The 8578-nt window shown below is 46.8% G+C and overlaps 1 protein-coding gene across 2 annotated transcripts in view; it reads left to right on the top strand.

Moving 5' to 3' along the window:
* Positions 1 to 3094: 3094 nt before the first annotated feature.
* ABHD2 (abhydrolase domain containing 2, acylglycerol lipase) overlaps positions 3095 to 8578 on the top strand; it is a 102294-nt gene continuing 96810 nt past the window's right edge. The window contains exon 1 of one of the 2 annotated variants that reach the window (XM_012788879.3): positions 3095 to 3512. The gene's annotated coding sequence lies outside the window, so the exon portion shown is untranslated. The remainder of the gene's footprint in view (positions 3513 to 8578) is intronic. The other variant, XM_012788876.3, reaches the window with a different exon arrangement.

Here is an 8578-nt window from a genome sequence, read left to right as displayed (position 1 = left end):
CGTGGTAGATTTTGCTAGCAAAAAAAAAAAAATCCTGCATGCGTTGGGGCAGGGTGTATATAGGAATTCTCTGTACTTTCCACTCAATTTTGTTATGAACCTAAAAGTGCTCTAAAAAATAAAGTCTGTCTAAATATATATATATATATATATATATATATATTTTTTTTTTTTTAAATTCTGAATCCGGTAATCACTCCTTCTGAGGGACAGAACTTAGAAAACAAGTTAGGACCTTGGAGGAAGGTTCTGCAATGGGCCCCCATCATAACGATGGCAAATGTTAAACTTAGGCATGTGCACAGCTCTGTTTGATGCACTTTACATGTATGAACGCATTTGCTACTTACAGGACCCCATGAGGGAAGCACATTACTGTCAGGTGCGCTTTACAGACGGAAGTGGGGCAGACAGAAGTACAGTACTCTCCCAAAGTCACAAGGCTAGGAAGGGTGGAACCAGGATTCAAGCCCCAGCAGGCAGAGGTTCCAAAGCCAGTTGCTTTCAACTGTCCCCTGAGGACACAGAATAGTGAAAATGACAAACTGAGTGAATTGCTGCTTTGGCCCGAAAATAAACAGAGCATTGTTATCTGCTCTGACCACTGCTCCCTGCCGTCTCCCAGAGTACCCTGAAGGCTTTCTCAGATTAGGAAATCCTGCTGAGAGGCCCCGTTGAGTTAGAGGAAGTTCTACTTTTAGTAAAGTCCTGCAGCCTCAGCCACCCCAGAAGGTGAGTGGGTGCACGCCCTCGCCCTTGTTCTCTTTATAACAAGGCACTTGTTCTGGAAGTGCTTTTGGAAATTCATGTTACAGCCATGTCCCAACACCTGGTTATCCTAGGCCAAGGCTTACCAAATCCTCAATCCCAACAGGCTGCTAAACTTGAAGCCAAAAATAAGTCCATTCTCTCTCCAAAATGGCCTCCCACAGAAATGCTTTCTAGAATAAAGTAAAATGACTAAACAGAAAATGGCAAGAGACCAAGCAGAGGGGAGGGAACAGAAACCAGAGACAAATAAGAAAACAGTTCCATGTGTTAGAAAATGATAATAGTTTTTTTTAAAAAAAAAACAGCCAGAGCTGCAAAGAAGATGCACGTGTCCTTTCACACTTCCTTCTCTGCCCGAGCTCAATCTGCACCTCTTTTTGAGCCTCTGTGACACAACTGTGTTTTAGAATTCCTGAACTGGACAGATGGCCCTTTTTTGGGAACTCTTAGCTGAACCTATGTTCCTGAGCTGGGAGGAAAAAAATCCATTCGTACAATGGTGAGCCCATCTGCAATCTACTCCCAACAGCTGCTTTTTGTGGCTCTGAATCAAGCTGGAGAATTCAGCCCGGGTCTCTGGAGCCATTTCATGCTAGCATTTCAAGCCCTAACAAGACATCTCAGTCTTCCTTAGCGAACACAGGCAGAAGCAGACCTACACTGGGCTGGGCCTGTTTCCCTAGCACACGTGTAGCCATGTGTATGCCCAGCAAGCTGCACTATTTAAAAACAAGAACCAGAAAACCATGAATCAGAATCAAGTGTGTTCATAGGTTCATGTGTACACACACACCCCAACTAACAAATCTATTTTAAAATTATTTTAATTGACAAAAATTATATGTATTTATGGTTTACAACATGTTTTGATGTATGTAAACATGTGGACTGGCTAAATCAAGCCAGTTAACATATGTATTACCTCATATATTTACTTGGAAACAAATCTAAAGCTCTTTTCTGGAAGTCCAAACAAGGGGAGTCCCTCACTAATGCTTTGCTACTTCAAGCCTGGGTTTTTCTTTCCCAAGAGAGAAGAGAATATAGAGGAATAAATAAATACTGAAATATCCCTGTCTACTGCCACAAAAAAAAAATAAAATAAATAAAAAAAATAAATACTGAAATGAAACGTCTTTTTTTTTTTTTTTTTTTTAGGTAACGTGACAACTGAATTAAAAATACAGCAATGACAAAGGATTCTTTCTTCTCCTTCACTCTGATGTAACATGGGTGTGGGTTCTTTCAAAGGTAGACACAAAGGATCTGGGACTCCATTCAGGCCTGAGAGGCTATTTCTGTCCACACTCTGGGATTCTTACACCTTCAGAACGGGGAATGGGCTTCAGGAGTCTCTGACAGATACATCTCATGCAGTGATTTCTGGTTCAGTGCTGATCAGCCTTCAAAAGATGTTATTTGGTCAGGCTCCCTGAAACTGGAGCCAGCCCATTCTTCCTTATGACAATCCTGAAATGTGCTGGAAAAATTCAACATTGCTATAAACACCTTCCCTTCTCTGGCTAAATTGTTCCTCTCATTTCATCCCCTGCTCCCTCTCTTCCAGCCCTACTGTGCCTTCGTAGGGTGGCCCTGACTGCCCTACAGGGCTTGCATTTCAAGTCACTCAAGTGTTCTATTCTTGGTAAACCACATGCCATTGCAAAAGCAGTTTCAGGCACACAGAATTTCAGAACTGGGCCTAGTTCCATGGCCGGATAGGGTGAGTGGGTGGAAGAATCGGTCTTGACTGACTGCCCATTGAGTGCCAGGCACACAGTTAGTGTTTACCAGAGTTACTTAATTTCATCAACTACTATTGCTACCCCTAGTTGCCAAATGAAGAGATCAGGGGTATGCAGAAAGGTTGAGTAGCTTGCCCAAGGCCACACAACCGTACAGGCTTCAATTCTAGGTCCTACTTCAAAGGTTACATTCTTCCAGATGGCCTTCAACTTGTGTTAAGGGAAAGAGAAGAAAGGACAGTGAACAATAACTGAGGTCTGTACTGCCCAGCACGACCCCATCTCCGGTCCCTAGATGAAGGGGCCGCTGCTTCCACATCCCTCCATCTCCTTCTGGCTGGGTGACTCACTACCTTCTCTCCTCTTTCCCGGGGCATGACCCCAAATTTCGCCCCCTGCGTCCAGGGCTACAGGTGAGTCAGTCGGTCGGCCTGGACCCACCAGAACCCCGCAGCTGAGCTACTGGCCAACCACCCTCTTCCCAGCCCCAGACGACATCTGACCTTAGCCAGCCCCCCAAAACAGCCTGCGGTCACAATCGCCTCTCTCTTCACGCCGTCCCCACCAACATAAAACACTAGCCATCTTCTAGCCCCCCTCCCTTTCCCCCCGCCCCCCCTGGGCTGGCTTCACCCAATAGCGCCTTGGTCCACAGACTAAAGACGCCAAATGTAACCAATTGTCGAGGAGCTCTCCGCTAAGAACCCCGCCTCCACTCTGAGGAGCAGCTCCGCTGACCAATAAACTGCCTACCAGGTGCAATGAACGCACGGGACGAGTGGAGTAGCGGCTGAGCTGCCCAATGAACAGGCGGGTTTCCGTGGCTAGGGGCGTGGCAGAAGCCGTCGTCAGGGGCGTGGCGGCAGTTGCTTGGGCGGGGCCGGTAGCGGCGGGAGCTGCACTGGCCAGGGGTTCCGGCTGCATTTCCATGAGCGCCGCCGGCAGCCGCGGAGCTGCGAGAACCGGACGTGGGGCGAGCTGGGCAGCTGTAATCAGGTAAAGCCACAGCCGAGCGAGCTCGGCGGAGCCGCGATCACGCCCCGAATCCGTCGGGCCACATCCCCGAGCCTCGCGGTCCCCAGCGTGATTCGGCCCATCCTCGGCAGCCTGCGGGTCCCGGATCCTCGGGGATCCTCGCGGGTCCCCGGAGGCTTGTCATCGGCAGCGCGGGGGTTCCCAGGGCCGGCTCGCCGGGTAGCAGGGACGGCCTAGACCGCGGCGGGGATACGTCTTCCTGAAGGCCCTTTGTCCCCTGCTGCCCGAGGAACCGAGGTTGGGGACAACCCCAACCGCGGCCTCTCTGGCTGCCACCCCCCACCGGTGCGCAGTCTTGGGCTTCCGGGGTCCGGGGAGGGGTCTGCCGGCCCTGGCTTGGTGAAGAAGTTCGGGAGCCTCACGTAGAGGGAGAGGGCCTCAGGGCCTTATTACAGCCCCGGAAACCCCGGGGGGCCTCTGCATTTCGAGGCTTCAGGGGCGCCCCCAGGACCGATGGGTTCAAGTTCTAGGGAGGCCGCTTTTGACCCACTTGGAAGCGCGCTTACCGAGCTCGGCCTCGCACAGGACACTGTTCTAGGGGCGCTGTGTGGGCTTTCCCCACGTCGAGAGCTGTCCAGTAGCACAGAAGGCTGCTAGCCCAGGCAGACAGCGCCTCGACCTTGGAAGGGTCCAGGCAGAGGCCGTCTGACAGCCACCTGTCAGGGATGCTTAGAAAGGACTCCCAAGAGAGAACCGCATAACCCATCTGTAAGGCCCTTCTCCACCCTCAGATGCACTCTGGGTGACCTTTGATGCCTAGCTGGCGAAGGATACTTCTGGGGGCCCATTAGGTTCAAAATGAGTGTTGAGTTCACCCGTATGAATTTTGAGGTTTCAGCTCTCAGAGTGGGTGTTAGCAAAGACATTGGGTTATACCAAAAGATAGAGGCTTATTTAGCCACTGTGAAACTCCTTAATTTGAACTATCAAGAACGCCTCTCTGTCTTCCCAGTTCCTCTATTTTGGTTACTCCACCTCCAGCTTGTCAGTTTCACCTGCATTCCAGTAAGGAAATCCGAAGGCAGGTTCCAAGAGCAGGCTCAGGAGAGGGACCTGGAGAGACTGCACGTTTGGCAGACTCAATGTGATCTGTGCCCAGAGCTTTTGGAGGGCCATTTCGTTACAACTACATTAAGCAGAGTCCAAAAGAGGAACCATCTATTCCCCTTCACCTCCCTCTGTCATTTGCCGGAATAGAGAGGACACAATCCTCTTCTACAGGTCAGGAAGCAGAGAAAGAATCTTAACACAACTTGCTGCCTGTTCTAGGATGAATTAACCTTTGCACAGCCAGTCAGAAAGCAAACCAGTCCATATACTGCTGATTGTTGGCATAGTCTTAGGACATTTTATAGCTGAAGAAACCTTAAATAAAGCTCACCTAATTCAGTCTCCTCAATGCGCAGGTGAGGAAACTGAGGCCTTGGATGGCCACAGGGCTTGCTGGTTATCACAGAGCCATGACTGAGGGTTGGTCTCTTGATCTTAGCTCTAGCCAGTACATGACATTTCACTTCCAGCTTAGTTCTCTCACGCTTGGTGTTTAAATTTTAGGGGAGCCCATAGAGGTTAGGAGTACAGATTTTGGTGTCTGAGTGCCTGGGTTTGAATCCTAAGCCCTGTCTCTTGCTAGCTGTATAACCTTGGGCAAGTTACCTAACCTCTCTGTGCCTCTGTTTCCTTACCTATGAAACAGGAATAATGGTACTTATGATAGAAGGTTGCTTTGAGGAGTACATGAGTGAGTTGCTGTATCTGAAGCATTTACGACAGTGCCTGGCACGTAGTAGCCACTATAGATTTGCTAAATACAATGTTCTGCTGCCTTCTTACACAGTTTTTCTTCTTATCCACCACCTAATATTTTCTATCAGGAGCTAATTTTTTCCCTTGCCTCTTCCCCCCACTTCATTAAATATATTCCAGATTTTCTTTTAACACAATCTGCAGGGGTTTCTAAGTCATGCTGCATCCAAGTCACACTGCACATTGTCTTATTTTTCTGTCTTTCATTGATTCAGGTAATTCAGTATCTCTGTTAGTTCCCCCCTTATACTTACACTCTTTTTAGACTCCAAATCTTTTTTATTTTCTTTAAAAAGGGAGGGGAAGTTGCCTTCTTAGCACAGTAGGCAGTGCTTCAGTCTCATGAAAAGGGAGGGGGAAAATCCCTCAAAGAGGTAAACAAAGTCCCTGATGATACCAGTCTGTACGGCATCCTTCCAAATATGTGTCCCCTCTGTTCACCCCTCCTCCTCAGTGGTCAGTGTGCTGCAGCTTGATTCTAAATGGAGGAACATTTTTAGATTAAGATTTCATGAGCCACTGTATTAAGTGCTTTTCGGAAGTTCAGGGATCATGTGTCAAATGCATTTAAGCGAGTTACTTAGTCATTGGAGTAGGGGAGCACCAGCCGTGCCTGAAGAAAGAAAAAAGCCGCTCCTCGCTGGTGATCTAGCTTGTTCACGGTTTATCTCCGTCCTTCGTGTTCTTTTCCAGAGCTTGAAATAAACCAGACGGCAAGTGCAAGTGCAATGGAAGGGTCCTGTTCTCTCGTTTTATTCAGGGTAGTTCCCTTTCTTCCCTTTTCACTTTCACCTTCAGTTCCTTCCATCACTTTCACGGTGACAGATAGCCACTCTCAGTTTCCCAGCCAATTCCCTTCGGGCGGAAAGATGCCTGTCACCTTTAGTTTTTGCAAGAATCCAGTCACCTCTGGTTTTCCCTTCTCTGTTTTTGTCTGTTTTCTGGATTGAACCAAAGATTATCACTATTCATTGAATGGCACCTTCTTTTGCTTCATTTTTCTTAAGAGTTGATCTTGAGTTTTGCTTTTTTGTGTAGGCTATTCTAGAGATTAGCCATTTTAGAATAGTAGTTTTTGCTTCTTTGCTTGTGTATTAATGTGGGCCCCTTTCTCTCTGCCTCACTCTCTTCTGGTAACATTTTGGTAGAAGGGTTTCATTCACTTTTACTTCTTGCTTCATCCACATATCCCTTTCTCCTGGTAATCTCTGGCAGGGCCCACAAACAGTCTAGTGGTCCCCACTGCCCTTGCCCAGAGCTTAAAACAACTTCTTTGGTCCTGTGGAAGACAGAGAGGGACAGAGTCTGTCTTATTTTTTGCCTGAAATCTGGCTCTTTGAAAAGCCCTGGCAGACAGACACTTCCAATATAATGGAATTCCATGTGGCAAAATTTCTGCCATGACCTACCGCTTACAGTATTGCTTTGTGAGTTTTGAATACTCCTTGATCAGTTTAGGAGTATAGGTGACATGAAGCACGAGGTGTCTAAGCCTTCCTGTTTCACTGGGCTAAGCTGTCCCCAGGAACAGAGCAATGAAAGTGTAGAGTACCTCTTGATGTGGTCTGGTGTTAGGATTTTACAGTAGCTTTTCATGACCCAGACTTTTTGGCAAGGGCATGATTAGGACATTTTAACTCCTGTGCTACTGTTTCTGTATTGACCCCATAGATGACATTATCTCCCTCAGGGGTCATTTTCAAATCTGCAGATTTATTTTTGCCTTTTTGGTTACAGGGCAATGTGATTTTGGATTAAATGCCTTCTGTTTATAAAATAGCTGATGTGGACAGATGATGAGCCCTACTGTTACCCCTGGAGCCTGTGCATGGGGCCAGGTGGGTGAAGGGCTTGCTACACGCTGACCCTTCCTCTGATGTTTTGCAATAGCTTAGCAGCAAACAGGTAAAGAGCTTATTAGAGAATTGGAAAATTGGTACCCTTGGGTTTGCCTGGTTTCTGGTTTTCTTTTGTTGTCAGTAAGTGGAAGTTCATTACAATGAGCATCTGGTGTATGCCAGGAACACAGTTGACCAGATTAACAAGTGTGTTTGGTTTGTTGCACGAAGACTATTTTTGTTTTTAAATTGTTTTAATTTAAACTTTTCTAAAATTTTGACGTTTTTAATTCAAATTTTATTTTTTAAAAAATAGGTAATACAGTCACATGTTGAAAGAAAATATTTGAAAGGCACAAAAGGTTAGCTAGTAAATACATCTGTCTACCTGACCCCTGCCACCTAGTTCTGTTCCTCAGAGACAGCCAGTGTTACTGATTTCTTCATCCTCTAGAGGTGGTCCATGCACTTCCAAAATATTTTATACATCTAGGAGCAAATTCATTGTGAGCATTCTGCACACCGCCCTTTTTACGCAAATGGTAGTGCACTGCATACGTGCTATTTGGAACCTTGCTTTTTTCACTTATTATTTCTTGGCAGTATGAAAAGAGCTTCCACGTCATGCATTATGAAGGCTGGCTATTTTAGATATCTATTGGCTGTTTCTAAAGATGCTAAAAACCAGTCTTATTTAGGCAGCAGCTTTGCATGGAGATCTGAAAGCATTTTGTGGATATTTAGGGACAAATATTTTTCTTCTCTCTGTCCTGCAACTCTAAGTCTGAGAAGAGGCCCAGTGAAGTAGAGAGCTTCCCTAAAGGTCATCCTCTTCAAGGGAGAACTGGGACACTGGAGAATGAGGAATGTGATTGGACCGTGGGCCCTTGGCCTCGCCCTCTTGACTGAAGGCGCTGGAATTGCCAGGAGAAGTTTGCTGTTTTCTCTCTGGCCTCCTGGCCTCTCTAATTCACATTGCCGGCATCTCTGTAGCATCTCAGCCTGTCTCCTGTGCCGTGCCACTGCTATTAGTCCTTGCCTTGGGCATCAGGGAGGTCACCTGCCCTTCACCACAGCACTTCCTGTTTGGGTAGCTTTATTAACTGTCCCACCCCTTCTTTTCTGTCACCTGAGTTAAAACCAGCTCTCGCACCTGCTCCTCCGTAAAGCCGCTTTCCCAAACCCATGCGTAGTTTTTGTTGCTCTCTTTGGAAGTATTTCCTAAGAGCTCCCATTCTCTTTACCACTTCCAGGGTGTGACCCAGCCTTATTAACAGACAAAGGCTCTCACTGAAGCTGACTTATGAGAGTTTTCAGGGCTCTTCATAATGTTTGAATTTTCTGTGGCTACACTTGTGTTTTAAATAACCAGATGATTTAAAC

Source organism: Microcebus murinus, chromosome 7 (genome assembly GCF_040939455.1).
Source record: "Microcebus murinus isolate Inina chromosome 7, M.murinus_Inina_mat1.0, whole genome shotgun sequence".
Classification (NCBI taxonomy): Eukaryota; Metazoa; Chordata; class Mammalia; order Primates; family Cheirogaleidae; genus Microcebus; species Microcebus murinus.
Note: the sequence above shows the minus strand (reverse complement) of the source record. Positions and strands in the feature narration are given on the sequence as shown.